Here is a 16,539-nt window from a genome sequence, read left to right on the forward strand (position 1 = left end):
GAGAGGGGTTTCCCTGATCGCCGGGAAGGAAGGCAGGGCCGCCTTAGGCCGCTGAGGAGACGTCGAAATGGTTGAGGGCTGCCGAGGGCCGGCTTGTGGGAGACGACAGTTGCCGCCGCCGCTACGGCGAGGGGACGTCTCGGCCCCCGGCGTGTGAGGGGCCAGGGTCCCGGGGCCCCCTGTCTGTCAGGCTCCACCGGCTCGCTCGCTTCCCACTGCTCCTCCCCTCCAGCTACCCATTTTTTCGACGGGCTCAGAAAGCCTGAGGATCCGCAGACCTAAAAAAGTTTTTTATTGGGAAAAAAAAAAAAGGAATTAAGAAAGACGCGTATTTTTGGAATCCGTATAAATTAAAAAGTCTTCAAAAAGTTCTTTGAAAGAAATGCATGTGATGAAAAAACTGTGCGTGGATTTTTTTGGCACCAAAATAAACATGAAGTCCCCCTGCAGGTCACTATCCAGGCCCTCGCTTAGGAATCTCAAAATTTGCTTATAAAGAGCATAATATAATGTGAGAGGCAATGATAAAACCTCAGTGAAGAGATTTAGGAAGACCTGAGAGAAAACACATGGTGGAGTAATGGAAGACAATGAACATGAAAAAACCTCCTACATCCGTTTGCAACCTGCTTGAGAGAAAGGAAGAAATAGGAAACAACCAGAGAGTAGTGTGAACAGTCAAAAGCATTTTTGCCCCCCCCCCAGGAAATTATGGCTAATTTGGTGTAATTAATTCTTAGTAGAGGTCGTGTAGCATGCGTTGCAAAGAAACATAAAATACAAAAAGAAATCGGCCAAAAGTGAAGTATCAGGTAAAATCAGATAAATGTCTAACAGCTGAAATAGAACAGTCTTGTTCTTTGTTGTCAAAAGCCTATCCTTCTTTTCAGATCCCTGGCAAACTAACTGTTCTCCACGAGGTTTCCCCATTCTTCCTCATGACTCTGACACCTTTTCATCTGAATGCTTCACCCCTAATGAGTGAGTTTCTTGTAGTCCTTACTATATTCTGACCTGCAGTATGGCGTCTTATCCGTGCATTTTTATTTTTTTATTTTTTTATTTATTTTTTATTTAGTAAATATAAATTTTCAAAGTAGAGTTAATGGATTACAATGGCTCCCCCCCATAATTTCCTTCCCATTCACACCCCTCCCATCTCCTGCTCCCTCTCCCATTCCACTCACATCAAGATTCATTTTCAATTATCTTTATATACAGAAGATTGATTCAGTATATATTAAGTAAAGATTTCATCAGTTTGCACCCACGCAGAACATAAAGTGTAAAATACTGTTTCAGTACTAGGTATAGCATTACTTCACATTGGACAACACACTAAGGACAGATCCCACATGAGAAGTAGGTACACAGTGACTCCTGTTGTTGACTTAACAATTTGACACTCTTGTTTATGGTGTCAGTAATCTCCCTAGGCTCTAGTCATGAGTTGCCAAGGCTATGGAAGCCTTTTGAGTTCGCCATCTTTAATCTTATTCCATCAGGGTCACAGTCAAAGTTGAAGTTTTCTCCTCCCTTCAGAGAAAGGTACCTTCTTCTTTGATGGCCCCATTCTTTCCACTGGGATCTCACTCACAGAGATCTTCCATTTAGGTCTTCTTCTTTTTTTTTTTTTTTTCCCCATGGTGTCTTGGCTTTCCATGCCTAAAATACTCTCATGGGCTCTTCAGCCATATCTGAATGCCTTTAGGGCTGATTCTGAGGCCAGAGTGCTATTTAGGATGTCTGCCATTCTATGAGTCTACTGTGTATCCCGCTTCCCATGTTGGATCATTCTCTCCACTTTTGATTCTATCAGCTAGTATTAGCAGACCCTAGACTTGTTTGTGTGATCTCTTTGACTCTTAGACCTATCAGTGTGATCAATTGTGAACTGAAATTGATCACTTGGACTAGTGAGATGGCATTGGTACATGCCACCTTGATGGGATTGTATTGGGATCCCCTGGCATGATTCTAACTCCACCATCTGGGGCAAGTCCGAATGAGCATGTCCCAAACTGTACATCTCCTCCCTCTCTTATTTCCACTGTTATATTTAACAGGGATCACTTTTCAGTTAAAATTTAAACACCTAAGAATAATTGTGTGTTAATCACAGAGTTCAACCAATAGTACTAGAACAAAACAAAGAGAAAATACTAAAATGGATAAAGTATTACATTGTACATCAACAGTCAGGACAAGAGCTGATCAAGTCACTGTTTCTCATAGTGTCCATTTCATTTCAACAGGTTTCCCCTTTGGTGCTCAGTTAGTTGTCGCTGATCAGGGAAAACATATGATATTTGTCCCTTTGGGACTGGCTTAATTCACTCAGCATAACGTTTTCCAGATTCCTCCATCTTGTTGCAAATGACCGGATTTCATTGTTTTTGACTGCTGTATAGTATTCTGTAGAGTACATGTCCCATAATTTCTTTATCCAGTCTACTGTTGATGGGCATTTGGGTTGGTTCCAGGTCTTAGCTATTGTGAATTGAGCTGCAATAAACATTAATGTGCAGACAGCTTTTTTGTTTGCCAATTTCATTTCCTTTGGGTAAATTCCAAGGAGTGGGATGGCTGGGTTGAATGGTAGTGGTTTCCACTTCTCTCTGTGGCTCCTCTTTCCAGAATACTGCTTTCAAAATAGTAAATCTTATTAAGTAAACGTTGCAATGTATAAAAGCTACTAATATTTTCACACTTTTATTTTAGCTCCAGAGGTTTCGTTTTTATAAATTCTTTATTTAGCATGAATTTTTGTAATCACTGTATGCTATGAGAAAGTTACATGATTACCTTATTTGAGCAAAAAAAAAAAAAATTTGGTTTATATTTTGTACTTTGTCATCTGCTATTTTTTTTAAGATTTATTTGAAAGTCAGAGTTACAGAGAGAGGAGAGGCAGAGAGAAAGAGAAAGAGAGAGGTCTTCCATCCACTGGTCACTCCCCAATTGGCCGTGATGGCCAGAGCTGCACCGATCCAAAGCCAGGAACCAGAAGATTCTTCCAGGTCTCCCATGTAGGTGCAGGGGCCCAAGCACTTGGGCCGTCTTCTACTGCTTTCCCAGGCCAGAGAGCTGGATCGGAAATAAATAAATAAATAAGAAAAAATCTGCTCAGCTAATAGTGTCACAGCACAACCATTAAGGATACAAACATTGTAAAGTACCTTAATGTGTTAAGTCAGACTAGTTGGAATCCACTGAACTGATGATATATTGATTTTCTATATGCCAAAAAAATTGTTGTTGTCAATGTGAAAAATCTTAAAATTCTAAACTTCAAAATATTGAAAGAATAGGAAATACTGCCCTAGCATTCTTAAAGTATGTCAATATTGGACATTGAAACTAAAATTTAGAGTTGGAACATCCTTTTGCTCTACTTTATATTTTTTCTATTTTCTCTAGACAGACTTTTCATATTTTGCTGTTAATTTTGAGTTCCAGTTTTCCCACCTAGCTTTCTACACTTTTATTCTTTTTTTCCCTTGTCATGTCATGTCATTCCCTGCTGCTAAAATATATTTTCCTCTTTCACTCTTTTTACCTTAGTTTCCTTTTTTCACTGTGTGCTTTTAATCTCCTGTCTTATAGAGTCTTTTTTTCTCTCTGTATGTGTGAAGGCTTTTATTCTACTGTAACAGGGGCTTCGACTTTTTTGGACAAAATTCTAAACTTGGGTCTTCATGTTGCCATTTTATACCTAAGCTGCCAGCGTTCTTAAGTCTCCTAATGAACATCCAGCATGATTAGAGAAATAGAAGACATTGGTTCCACCCTAACAAATGACAACTTGCCAGAAACTTCTAAATGATTATGCTGATGGAAGAAACCGTGAGGGTTGAGAGTGAGGATTAGCGAAACATCCCCTGGTTTTAGCAATTTTATTACTTTTTATTATCTAGAAAGGACGTTTGAGGATATCTTCCAATTTCTTCCTCTTTTTAGCAGGAAAAATGTCTTTTAAAAAATCGAATTCTCCAGTTAGACTAATGTTTAACAAAAAAGATTATTTCCATTTTATTAACAATTAACAATTGGTTGATAACTATCCTGTGTGTAATGAACATAACTGCAGTCATAGAATATGATATATTTTTACTCAAAACCCAAAATTTCTGTATATTGCATACATCATTTTTGTGCAAAGCTAGGCAAACTGTTAAAGATTATATCTGCATAACCCTGTAACAACTAATCAAAAAAGAAATAGATGAAAATTAAAAAAAAAAATTTTCTATATGTTGATCTGCACACTTCATAGATGCCTTATCTTTGGAAGCAACAGACAGGCTACTCCACATTCATTCATATAGCATGGTTAAGCTACAGAACATTTCAGTGGGATGTGTCCTAATTTTTTTTTCAATGAAGATTTCCTAAGTGGCTACTATGAATATTGTTTTTCATAGTTTGATGAGTAGAGGAGAGTTAAGTGCAGTACAATCCAGTGAGTACTCTAAAATGTGCAAGGTCTCAGTAGTAACTCCCACATATGGTTGTGTTGCTAAGGACCATGTAGGGGCCTATTGGAGGGCTGACAGCAATAGTGAAGAATGAAAAAATGAATGAATGAGAAGGTGGAAGTAGAAGGAGCTACAAGAATACAGGTACAAATGAAAGCCACAAGAAGGCAAAGTGGATTTCAGCTAATGGAAAAAATAGTTTGAGCTGGTACGCATATTCAGGTAGAGAGAGGGCAGAACATAAAGGAGAGGAAACAATGGGAAGATTGGCATCTATGAATGGTCTTCATTCATTTAATATCACACTTAGAGGGACCTTCTGTAGCATGACAAATGTGACCTTTTTTTAAGGTTTGTTTTATTTATTTGGCTGTTTCACTCCCCATATGGCCACAAAGGCCGGGGTTGAGCCAGGCCAAAACTGGGAGGCTGGAACACCATCCAGGTCTCCCATGTGAGTAGCAGGGGTCTGAAAACTTGAGCCGTCTTCTACTGCCTTCCCAGGTGCATTAACAGGGAGCTGGATTGGAAGTGAAGCAGCTAGTGTCACAGGTAGCAACTTAATCCACTGTGCTAGAATGCAAGCCCCCAAGTTTGACTTTTATCTTGAAAATAAGGATTAAATCTTGAGGATTTAAAATAGGCCATAACAAACACCCCAATTCATTCTTTGTAAAGACCAATGTGGTAGCAATATCTCTAATTGATTGCTGAGAGAATAAAAATAGAACTAACGAACTATAGTATAATTCAGGTAAAATATGGCAATTGCCTGAGTGAAGTAGGAGTTATAATGTAAATGGAAAGCAGAGAACAGATTTATAGGAAATTAAGAAGACAGAATTGATAGCTGAAAGATCATGAGAGTTAATGGAGAATGAAGAACCAATGATTCTTCACAGGCTTCTGAGATAAGTGGGTGGAGGTTATTACCATTGGATGAGGTGGGAATGATGAGGTGAGTTGAAGTGAGAAAATGATTTCACTTTGAGCCATCTGCCAGAGGCCAAATGGATAATTCTAGAAGGTTTCAATAAACAGGTCTGAATATCAGGAAAAATACGTGTCTAGATACGAAACAGGGAAGTGTCAATATACTGGTGACTGTAAAACCTGGAGAAAGACAAAAGCACCTGGCTCTTAACCCTGTGCAAAAAGAGGGCAAAGCCTGAGCCTATAAATTCTACGGGGAGAGGAGATGAGTCAGAAGTGGGAGCAAAGCCAAATGGGAATTCAGCTTCTACACCAGAGCAAAAAACCATGCTTTTATGTTCTTGATGAGTTTTACTCTGTGACCCTTGATTCAAGATAAAATAGATTGTAGCTATAGGAATAGAAATGTTGTAAAATGGGCCCTATTTTCTAAGCATGTCCAGCCACATGAACAGAATCGTTTTTATTTCAGCAACACTGCAAAGAGGAAGCAGTAGAGAAAAAAAAAAGAAAAAGCAGAATACCACATTTGATTCACAAATTCTACCCGAAAAACACAGGTGAGTTATATAAAGCGAAGCCATTTGAAGGTTTCTGGAGATAGTCCAATAGTTAATATAATTTGCTCAATATGTCTTATATTTTTCGGTCAGTCATTCTGAAAAGAAAACTTTTTTATGAGGGGAAAGGTATATGCAAACCTTGAAATAGCTGTCAGGAGACAGCATTTTATTACAGTGATAGTGATCTCCTCTGTGGTCTTCCTCTTGCTTCCTTCCTTCTCCTCCCAGCTCTGTCTTGAAATGTACATATTGTTTGATGCCACTCTTTTAATTAAGTAATTAATTTGAAAGGCAGAATTACAGAGAGAGAGAGAGAGAGAGAGGGAGAGACAGAAAGATATTTTCCATCTGCTGGTTCACTCCCCAGATGACCACAATGGCCAAGGATGGACCAGGCCAAAGCCAGGAATTCTATCCAGGTCTCCCATGTGGGTGGCAGGAGACTAAGCACTTTGGCTATCTTTTGTTGCTTCCCCAGGCATGTAGCAGGGAACCGGATCAGAAGTGGAGCAGCTGGGAAACAAACCAGTATGTATTTGGGTCACCGGCTTTCCAGGCAGCATCTTAACTCACTATGTCACAGTGCTGACCCCATCACCACTCCTCATGATAAAAGGAATCACCTCCATTTATGTGCTTCTGGATGTTTTTTGCTTTAAATCTTTATGAGAACATCAATCCAAAGTGTCGCTCCCCGTCTTCGTGGAGGAACGACACAGGACCCTGCGCTGTTCTTTCGTCTGCTCGGCCCTCCCCGGGTTTGCTGCTGGTTCTTCCCGGGTTGGCTACCGTCCCTTCCACCTCCGTGGAAGGGCGGCTCCCCCTGCCACATTCCCCACTTCCGCGGGGGAGCGGCACACCGCTGGCCGGCTCTCTCGGGGGCTGCACAGGTGTTCCCCTTAGATGTTCCTGGTGCATGTTGTCTCTCTCCTCCTTTATAGTCCTCTTCCACCAATCCCAACTCGGCTGCCCACACGCTGAGTATGCTGCTCTCCTCCAATCAGGAGCAGGATCAGCTCCTGGAGGTCATCACTCAAGTTGGCAAGAGGCAGCTGCGTAGAAGCTGTTTTCTCCTCTCCCAGCGCCATACTGTGGGAGAGCGGATGCATAGAACAAGTCTCAATTCCAGTAACTTAGTCCAGTCTGGGTTGCTCCCCACACAAAGTAGGTATTTCATGTCAAACGTGATTCAATAATTTTGAAGCATATTCCTCTCCAAAAATCCAGAAATAATACCAGCATTGAAAACATACAGGGGCCAGCACTGAGGCGCAGCTGGTTAACGCCCTGGCCTGAAGCCCCAGCATCCCATATGGGTGCCGGTTCTAGTCCCAGCTGCTCCACTTCCAGTCCAGCTCTGTGCTATAGCCTGGGAGACCAGTCACCCACGTGGAAGACCCAGAAGAATCTCCTGGCTCTGCTTCAGATCGGCTGCAGCCATTGTGGCCATCTGGGGAGTGAACCATTGGACAGAAGACTTCTCTCTCTTTCTCTCTCTCCCTCTCCTCTCTCTGTGTAACTCTGAATTTCAAATAAATAAATAAATCTTTTTAAAAAAGAAAACATACATATTCCTCATAAAGAAAACCCCTACCAAGTTCGAGAAGTGCCACTTTTTATCCTGGCTCTTCTGCCCTTGATGTTGCAAGTGTTCCAACCTCTACTCATTCATAAATCAAAGGAGGCATTTCCCTCTCTGTTCAGGCTCATCCTTCCACTCTGACCCTAAACGAAGTTGTGCCTGGTACAGCTTTGCCTTTTCACAACTCTTAGCAATAAGGGGATGATCAATACCTGTTTGAAGAATGAAGAAAAAGCTAAATAAAGGAATGGATTTGGTCATATCTTTGTTAGTATTGAAGCATAACAATATACAATTGTTAAATATAATGTGAGAAATCAATAGCTACAGTGTAGTAAATAATCATTATGTGACAGGTATTATGTTAGGAGCTTTACAGCAATTCTGAAAAATAAGTAATATCTTTAGTTTGAAAGATGAGAAAATGTAGGCTTAAAAAGTGTCACCCAATTAGAAGATGCTAGGTCAAGATTGAAACCCTTGATGGTTTTTCTCCAAAGTATATGTTCTTCCTGATATATCGGAGGAAAAAATTTATGCTCAAGAACTAGAAAATGTTGATGTTAACTAATTGGAATCTAACTTGTAAAATAACTATAAACTTGTCCTGTTACTATCCTACTCATCCACTATACCAAGGCTCTGTTACTTTCTATGAAAGTGTTATGTGATAAGAAATAGATATTTGGGATCAGTCTATGGTTTCTGGAACACAACTCCTAAAAACCTTGAAATCTCTGAATGGAAACAGTGGGTTTTTTTGTTTTTTGTTTTAAGATTTTATTTATTTGAAAGACAGTTACAGAAAGAGCTAGAGACAGAGAGAGAGGTCTTCCATCCACTGGTTCACTCCCCAGATGGCTGCAATGGCCGGAGCTGCACTGATCCGAAGCCAGGAGCTTCCTCCAGTTCTCCCACGTGGGTGCAGGGTCCCAAGGACATGGGCCATCTTCCACTGCTCTCCCAGGCCATAGCAGAGAGCTGGGTCAGAAGAGGAGCAGCTGGGACTAGAACCAGCACACATGTGGGATGCTAGTGCTTCAGGCCAGGGCGTTAACCTGCTGCGCCACTGCACCAGCCCGAAACAGTGTTTTTTATATACACTAATGAGATGATTAATGCCTGGTGGCCCCTGAGTAGCTTTGAGATTGAAGTTGATTGGAAACACAGGTAAAATTATCTGAGCCTGGCAACTGGCATCTGAATCCAGGAACAAACTGTGGGTCTGAACCTTTAACTTTCAGAATCTGAGCCATCTCCAAGTAGAGAATGTCAAAATTGGTGTAAATTATAGGACAGCTGATTGATGTTCACTGGAACATTGATTAGTTGTTGGTGAGGAGAAATCCCCATACAAGTTTGGGGAACCAGAGTTGAGGTATGTTGTATGGAGTGAGTAGAGAGAGGTTTGTTAGCATTTTCATCTGCTTTAATATTTTATTTTAATTTTTTGATTAACATTCAACAACACATTTCTGTAGGGTGCATCACTTCTTTATTCTTCTATCTTTACAAGGCTGCCACATAATTTCAATATCACATCATTGGAGAAAAACTTCCTGATCACTCAGCACAGATGCCACCCAACTACTCTCTAATACATTAAATTTTTACATCACTTAATAGTGTTTTTAAAATGTTTGTCAGTATTTAATTTGTTTTATTTGTTTCTTTGCTTTCTCTTCTTACTCTTCCAGTTCCATTACAATACAAGCTCTGTTGTACTAACAACAGCAGGGACCTTGTCTATCTGGTCATCACTCAGAGTTTGGTTTATAGTATACACTCAAAAACAAAGTGTGCTGAGTGATGTAAAACAAGAAAGAAAAAAAAAAAAGCAGGATAAAAGATGTAAAAAGACTTCCAAAATAGTACCTAAATTTTTCAAAGCAAGCAAATGCTTGCATTATCCTTAACCAAATCAGACAAATTTTTAAAAGAATTTTTGTAAGAGCCTCATATTGAGGTGCAACAGATCGTCTCCTTGGCAGGGTTTGATTTGAGAAGTAGAATGATGCTTGTAGGAGGGTAAGCATATTTACAGTGTGGTCTTAGCAAATGAAATGGTTTTACTTGTATGGAAAATACTGTTTCTTATTTTCAGTGATTCCTATTATTTAAAAATTTAGTGTATAAAGACAAGAACTGTTGTGATCGTTGAATATTTCTATTATAATACCATATAATTCTTATATAATCTATCATCAGTTTATAATATGAATTTACAATTCTAGGGTTAAAAATTATCTCAGATTATCAGTGTAGAATATGTCATAATTTAATATTTTGTATTGATATGATAGATATTTGCCTCATTTTGAAGATGACTAAACAGAGGCAAAAAAAGTTAATAATAGTCAGTAGCCATTTTGACACAATTTTGGTATAAGTGATATAAAAATCAAATTATTAGACTGTTCCCCAATACTATTTGCAATGAAAATTATAGAAATAGCATATCATAATAATCAAAGAAAAAATATTGTCCATTGGTAGAAAATTAGAAAAATGTTACACTCTTGTTTATAGAGGAGAGTGAAAAGGTAAATTTTTAATATATAAGATCCTGACATTCATACATTTTCTTTACCTTCGAAGTTGTATTGTAGATGCTATAGCTGATAGTGAACCCCAGGAACTTGTTCTAACTATGACATGAAGCAGATGAACAAACCGAGAAGGCAATTTTTAACAAAAAGTTTTATTGAAAAGAATAGAGAGGGCCGGCGCCGCGGGCTAGGCTAATCCTCTGCCTTGCGGCGTGGGCACACCAGTTCTAGTCCCAGTCGGGGCACCAGATTCTGTCCTGGTTGCCCCTCTTCCAGGCCAGCTCTCTGCTGTGGCCCGGGAGTGCAGTGGAGGATGGCCCAAGTGCTTGGGCCCTGCACCCCATGGGAGACCAGGAGAAGCACCTGGCTCCTGCCATCGGATCAGCGCAGTGTGCCGGCCGCAGCACATCGGCCGTGGCGGCCATTGGAGGGTGAACCAACGGCAAAAGGAAGACCTTTCTCTCTGTCTCTCTCTCTCACTGTCCACTCTGCCTGTCAAAAAAAAAAAAAAAAAAAAAAAAAAGGAAGAGGAAGAAGAAGAAAAGAGCAGAGAGGTTGAAAGAGCAGAGGAAAAGCTCCTGAGAAAGCAGCAATGATGGACTTCTTCATTAGGGAAAAGCTGTTGAAAGGAAGTGATATGAGGGGTTTATACCCACTGGAAGGTTTTCACAAGGTCCTTTAAGAAAAATGTTTCTTGTGTGGTGAGCTCATCCTGCCTTTTAATCTCCCATTCCTCCCATTTGGTTGTGACTTTTACTGTACAGGGAAAAAGCTCTATCTTGGGGCCTTTCAGGTGCAGGGGTTGTTGTCTGTCATCACCATTCTCCTGAGGTGGTCGCAGACAGCTTCAGCCACCCAGCCTTCTGTGTGGCCTTGGCACCGAGCCTGCTTTTCTCCCAACTAATCAACAAAGCTCTTTATGTCTCTGTTATTATCACATTTGACTTCCACCTCATGCTGTTTTCCTAGCTAGGTTAAATCACATTACCAGAGGGGCCCCTTTTTTCTCTCTACTTATTTACCATTCCCACTCTGACTCCTTTCATAAATACTAAATATATACTTTCAAATACACAACTTGTGTTTTTATTTACCTTGAAGTAGCTCACCACTTTAAGGCATTAAATGGACGCTCTGTGCCCCTGACTACTTTAGTGTATATAATTTGAATGAACAAATTATTAAAATACAAGTATTTACTATGAATTTATCTATTATATAAAAATAAGAATGAAACAAAAATATAAACAGTCAACCTATTGTCAAGACACTGGAAATTTATACTTAAGAACTGAGAAAAGTGAGGAAGTCAATAGGCATAGCCATAGGCAGCAACTAGTTACCACCTGTTGAGCAATTTCTGTTCAGTCTTCAAAAGAACAAAATGATAGAACATGAGAGATTAGATAAATAGCATTGAAAAGGATGATTTCTGAATGGTCATATGTCATTAAGCGTTTCACATCTTTTATCTACCATAGATTAGACTGTTTCATTCGATATGCACCTCTATTATTTGAATGTAGTAAGTCAGTACATATTATACATACAGAGTTGCCACAGACTTTTTGAAGACACCCTCATATATGTGGATTTAAAAATTTGTATTTTAAAGTTTACTTATTTATTTCTGAAAAGCAGAAAGAAAGAGAGAGAGAAAGAGAGAGAGAAAGATCTTTCATTCCTTAGTTCACCCCCAAATGCATGCAACAGTCAAGGCCTGGATCTTGGAAATCAGTCTAGGTCTACCACATGGGTAGCAGGGACGCAAATACTAGAGCCATCACCTGCTGCCTTCCAGGGCATGCATTAACAGAGCTGGAATCAGAAATGGAGAAGCCAGGGACTCTGATATAAGATGCTGGTATCTGTCCTAAGAGGTATCTTAACCTCTGTGCCAAACACCTGCATTGATTTCAAAAACAATTTGCACAGAATAAATGTATCTCTTAATTCCATTTTCTATGAAATTTTTGAAGTACCTTCATATATCTTTTTCTATGGAAATGCTACCTTTGTACCTTCAGATCACTTCAGTCTGAGGAAGACAAAATTGTACCTTATCTTTTACACACACACACACAAAACTTTTGGAAAACCCCTTCCGCAGTTCATATATGTTGGCTTTGGATTCTGGATGTTAGCACAGTTGTTTTAAAGTTATCTCTATTCTTTATCACTCCCTACTTTATCACTCCCCAGCCCAGCCCTCCTCTGGCCTCACCTCAATTAAATATCTTAGGAACAATGTTGTTTGGTGATCAGGTATACAAGTTCAGAATCTGGACCATTTGGAATCAAACTGGTGTTTATTAAGTTCTTTGACCTTGGGAAATTTGCCCATGATGATTGAGTTTCCCTACCTACAAAATTGAATAATTACAGTACTTATTTTTGGAGGATCAGATACAATAACACATCTAACTGTTTTAGAATGGTGCTCACCACATAGTTTGTTATTGGTGTAATATATGTTTTTCAAAATGTAGGCATCCACATTTTTAGAAGTCTTTTTCTTAATATAACCTAATTTTTGCTGTTTAGCAACTAATGAATTTAATTACACTTTTCAAATTTCACACAACTGGCTGAACAGCTTTGATTACCTTTGAAGAGATAAACTAAAATATCCACCCTTAGAGCAACTGAAACAACATGAATATACTAAAGTTAAAAAGAAAAAAATCTGGCTACTCAGTGATTCTTCTGAACTCATATGGAAATAATAAATATGGATAATCAGAAAAGGACCTTGAATATTCTCTAGCTAGAAGCCAGATCATGTAGACATTTAAAATTAAAACAAGCATCTTGAATTATATTCACATGCACAGCAAAAAAATATATGCACCATATTGAGTTCAGATGCAACAAGCTGAACATGTGCTACAGAGCTAAATGAGTAATGCAATTTTTACACTAGGTCCACGCAAACTTTACGGTTGCAGAAAATAAGTATATGGCACAAAAGCAATCTGGAAATGTCATGGCCAAACCATTAATTAAGAGAAAAGTTCACTACCTCCTACTCAAATATCAATACAAAACACATCGAAATACTGATTAGGAGGTGGGATATAAAATATGATATTCAAGAATATGGAAACAAATATTTTGACAAGGTATTTACCTATATTTAGAAAACAGAGCAAAAAGCAACTCTAATTTGTTCTCTGTACTTTATATTTCCTTTCTTTTTGCTGCCAAGCCTACTAGCTTGCTTGGACTTCAGCCCTGGGAAAATCACCAAGTTTCACAGTGTGGTATAGAAAGACTGAATGCCTTTAGATATAATGACCTAATAGCCAAAAGTGAGTTTTCAACTGATTTCCTAACTCAGTAATGGATTCTTTTCCCAGGAAAAGAATTCCTAGCCACCAAATTCTCTAAGGTCATGATTTCTCTATGACTTATCTGTTTTATCCAGGCAATTCTTCAAACATATCTTCTTGTAGTTTAATTAAATCTGAATATGGGCCAAAATTATGAATATAATAAATCAAAGGGCTTTGTTTTTAAATTTCCCATCCTTTGTTCATGGCTAAAAACTTCTGCTAAGGATTGACTCCCTAATGAATACAACCACAGATGAAAAGACTAATTTCAAATCCATAGGTGAAGTTTATCTTCCTTAGAGCAAACTGGAGACAGGTCATTCATGGGAAAGTCAAATGTGAACTGGTGAAAAGGAATTAATCTTGGCTAACTGGGGAGTGAACCAGAGGATGGAGGACCTCTCTCTCTCTCTCTCTCTCTGCCTTTCCTCTCTCTGTGTAACTATGACTTTCAAATAAATAAATAAATCTTTAAAAAAAGAAAAGGAATTAATTAAATAGGAGAGAAAATATACTCATCCAAATCATAACTTAATAGAAACAAAGAGATCTATGTTAGAGATACTGTGGAAGCTGGATTGGACTGTGAAGGAAAAACCAAGTCAGGAAATCAAGTCACAAGTGAAATATGCATGCTCAACACAGGGTATGGTTTTAAGATTTAGACCCAGTTAGGTAGAGCAAGAAGAGTCATAGAAGAACATCAAAGAATATTAAAGTGCATTTAATATATCCAAATGAGCATATTATAAATTCTCAGTGAAGATTTGTCCACTATTCACAAAGGCTAAGGACCAAACTATCATTCACCACTTAGACTGTTCTTGCTTATAAACAGTTGAATACCTGATCAATAAGGTTATCCGAAATTAAAGAAATGTACTATCTCACATATAGAAAAATTCAGTTAAAGTAATTTTAGCCAAACCTTGATATAAATGCCACAAAGGATTCAGTTCTCTTGCCTTTAATGGCCCTGCTTTCTGTATTTCTCTCTGTGATTTCAAGATAGCCTTTCAGAAGCCCTATAAACTAATTCTTTCACTTCCAATAGAGAGAAGAGTACATCTGTAAAACTAGAATTCCCATCAAAACTTGAAGCTACAGAGTAAATAGCTCATCTTGGGTTTTCCAGTCTGCAACTAAAGAATAAAGATCACTGAAACAGATCAATTGATATGATTCATCCTTTCTGCATTCTCTTTCAAAACAAAAGAAAATGAAACAGGATGGGTATCTGAAATTCTCCATGTGCTTAAAGTAGAAATGCAAAACCTATCCCAAGATTATATATGTCAGGACATTGAGATAGTACTGATGTTTCTCAGCTTACCATGAAGTTGCATTCTAAGTATCCCAACACATATTTAAAATATTGTAAGTCAAAAATGCATTTCATATACTTAGTCCAGTGAACATCATAGTTTAGAAACACAATCCTCTATAAAATATGAGTTGTTCATGTGATCTCATGGCTGACTGGGAGCTGTAACTCACTCCCAAAGCCTAGCATCACAAGAGATGCTGGGCTAACCTGGGAAAGAATCAAAATTCAAACTACGACTTCCACTGAATGTGTATTGCTTTTGCATCATTGTAAAGTTGAAAAAAATCATTGAGTTGAATTTTCTTAAGATGGGGATTGTCTGTATTATACTGGATAAGTTTTGGTCTACCAACATCTTATTCTCATATACGAAAGTCCTACTCTTCCATTTGATCATGATGATTCTTCCCCTCATTCCTACACACATGGGCATATGATCCAAATTGGGTCAAAGAGTGTGGACAGTGGGAAAAAGGAGTGTTTCATGTGTGGATATCAAGAGATAAAAAATTCATGTTTTCATGTATGGAAATCAAGAGGGAAACCAGGGTTTCTTATAAGGGACTATGTATCCTCTCTATGAATGGCTTGGAAAAACTGGCACTGTGCAGCAGCACAAGAGTTTTGTTTGTTCATTCTTAAGTCTTGGGTCTTACTGTGACAAATAACAAGTCTCAAGACACAACAAAGTCTTTTGCACTTAAAATGACTTGAACTGAATTTGTTTGCTCCAGAAAAAAATTCCTGACTAATGAAATATGACAATCTTTATAGTGCTTTAAACTATTATCAGTCATTTTCATCCAAGGTCAGCCTGTTTATTTTCCTATCAAAACCAAACAGTATAATGAACTCGCAATTTTTTCTCAGCAAATTTTGATGTTGTTTGGATGCAATTTTCAAATCACTGGCATGGAATAACATCCCATGTTCAGGTCTCAAATTTTACATTCTGCCGTAATTACACACCCACCTTAAAGCATCAGACCACCTGATACCATGGAAAAATGTAAAATTTCACAATAATAGTAGGCTTTCAAAGATAAGCAATTAAAACTATTTTTACTGGCCTGTTTTCTCCAATTATAATGTATTGTTCTTATGTCATTTTAACTGCAGGAATTAAGCATTGTTTCCTTTTTAAATTTTATCCATTTTCTTCTGTAGTACCAATTGAAAGAACAACCAAGTATTAAAAAATACAGATTACTATATCTTCAATTAGATAAGGATGAAACACCCCATATCAAAGACTAAAAATGAAAATTGCTTTTTAAAAAACACTGGAACAAAATTGGAAAAGGTTTCAAAAGCAAAAGCGTATTCCTGGAGATACTTGAAATTGTGTTGCAGTTCCTCAAAGCGGATGGTACTGCTCAGAAAGGATCAAAGATACCTCACACAGGAAGTATGAATAGGATACACGTGTGCCAAAGCAAGACTGATAAGTGAAGAAAAACTGAGTAAGAAGCCATAGAGATATGCCATCTCTTCACAAAGCAGACAAGAGAATGTGAGTTCACATCATCTTAGTGACAGATCATCAACGCTAGCTAAAAATATATTCATAAGAACTAAATATGTCACAGGTGCCTGGAACATAGGACTTTCTCATGAAATCTCTGAAGACTCTGCTCATTAGACATGGGAAAGGTAAGTAAAAGTGGAAATTTTCAATGAGAGGACGAAACAGAGATTAGGAGAATGTGTCCTCAGTGGTCATTCCCTCAGCTTACATCTCTCACCCTTAAATTTATTTCAGCTGATTTATC

This window comes from Oryctolagus cuniculus, chromosome 13 (genome assembly GCF_964237555.1).
Source record: "Oryctolagus cuniculus chromosome 13, mOryCun1.1, whole genome shotgun sequence".
Taxonomy (NCBI): Eukaryota; Metazoa; Chordata; class Mammalia; order Lagomorpha; family Leporidae; genus Oryctolagus; species Oryctolagus cuniculus.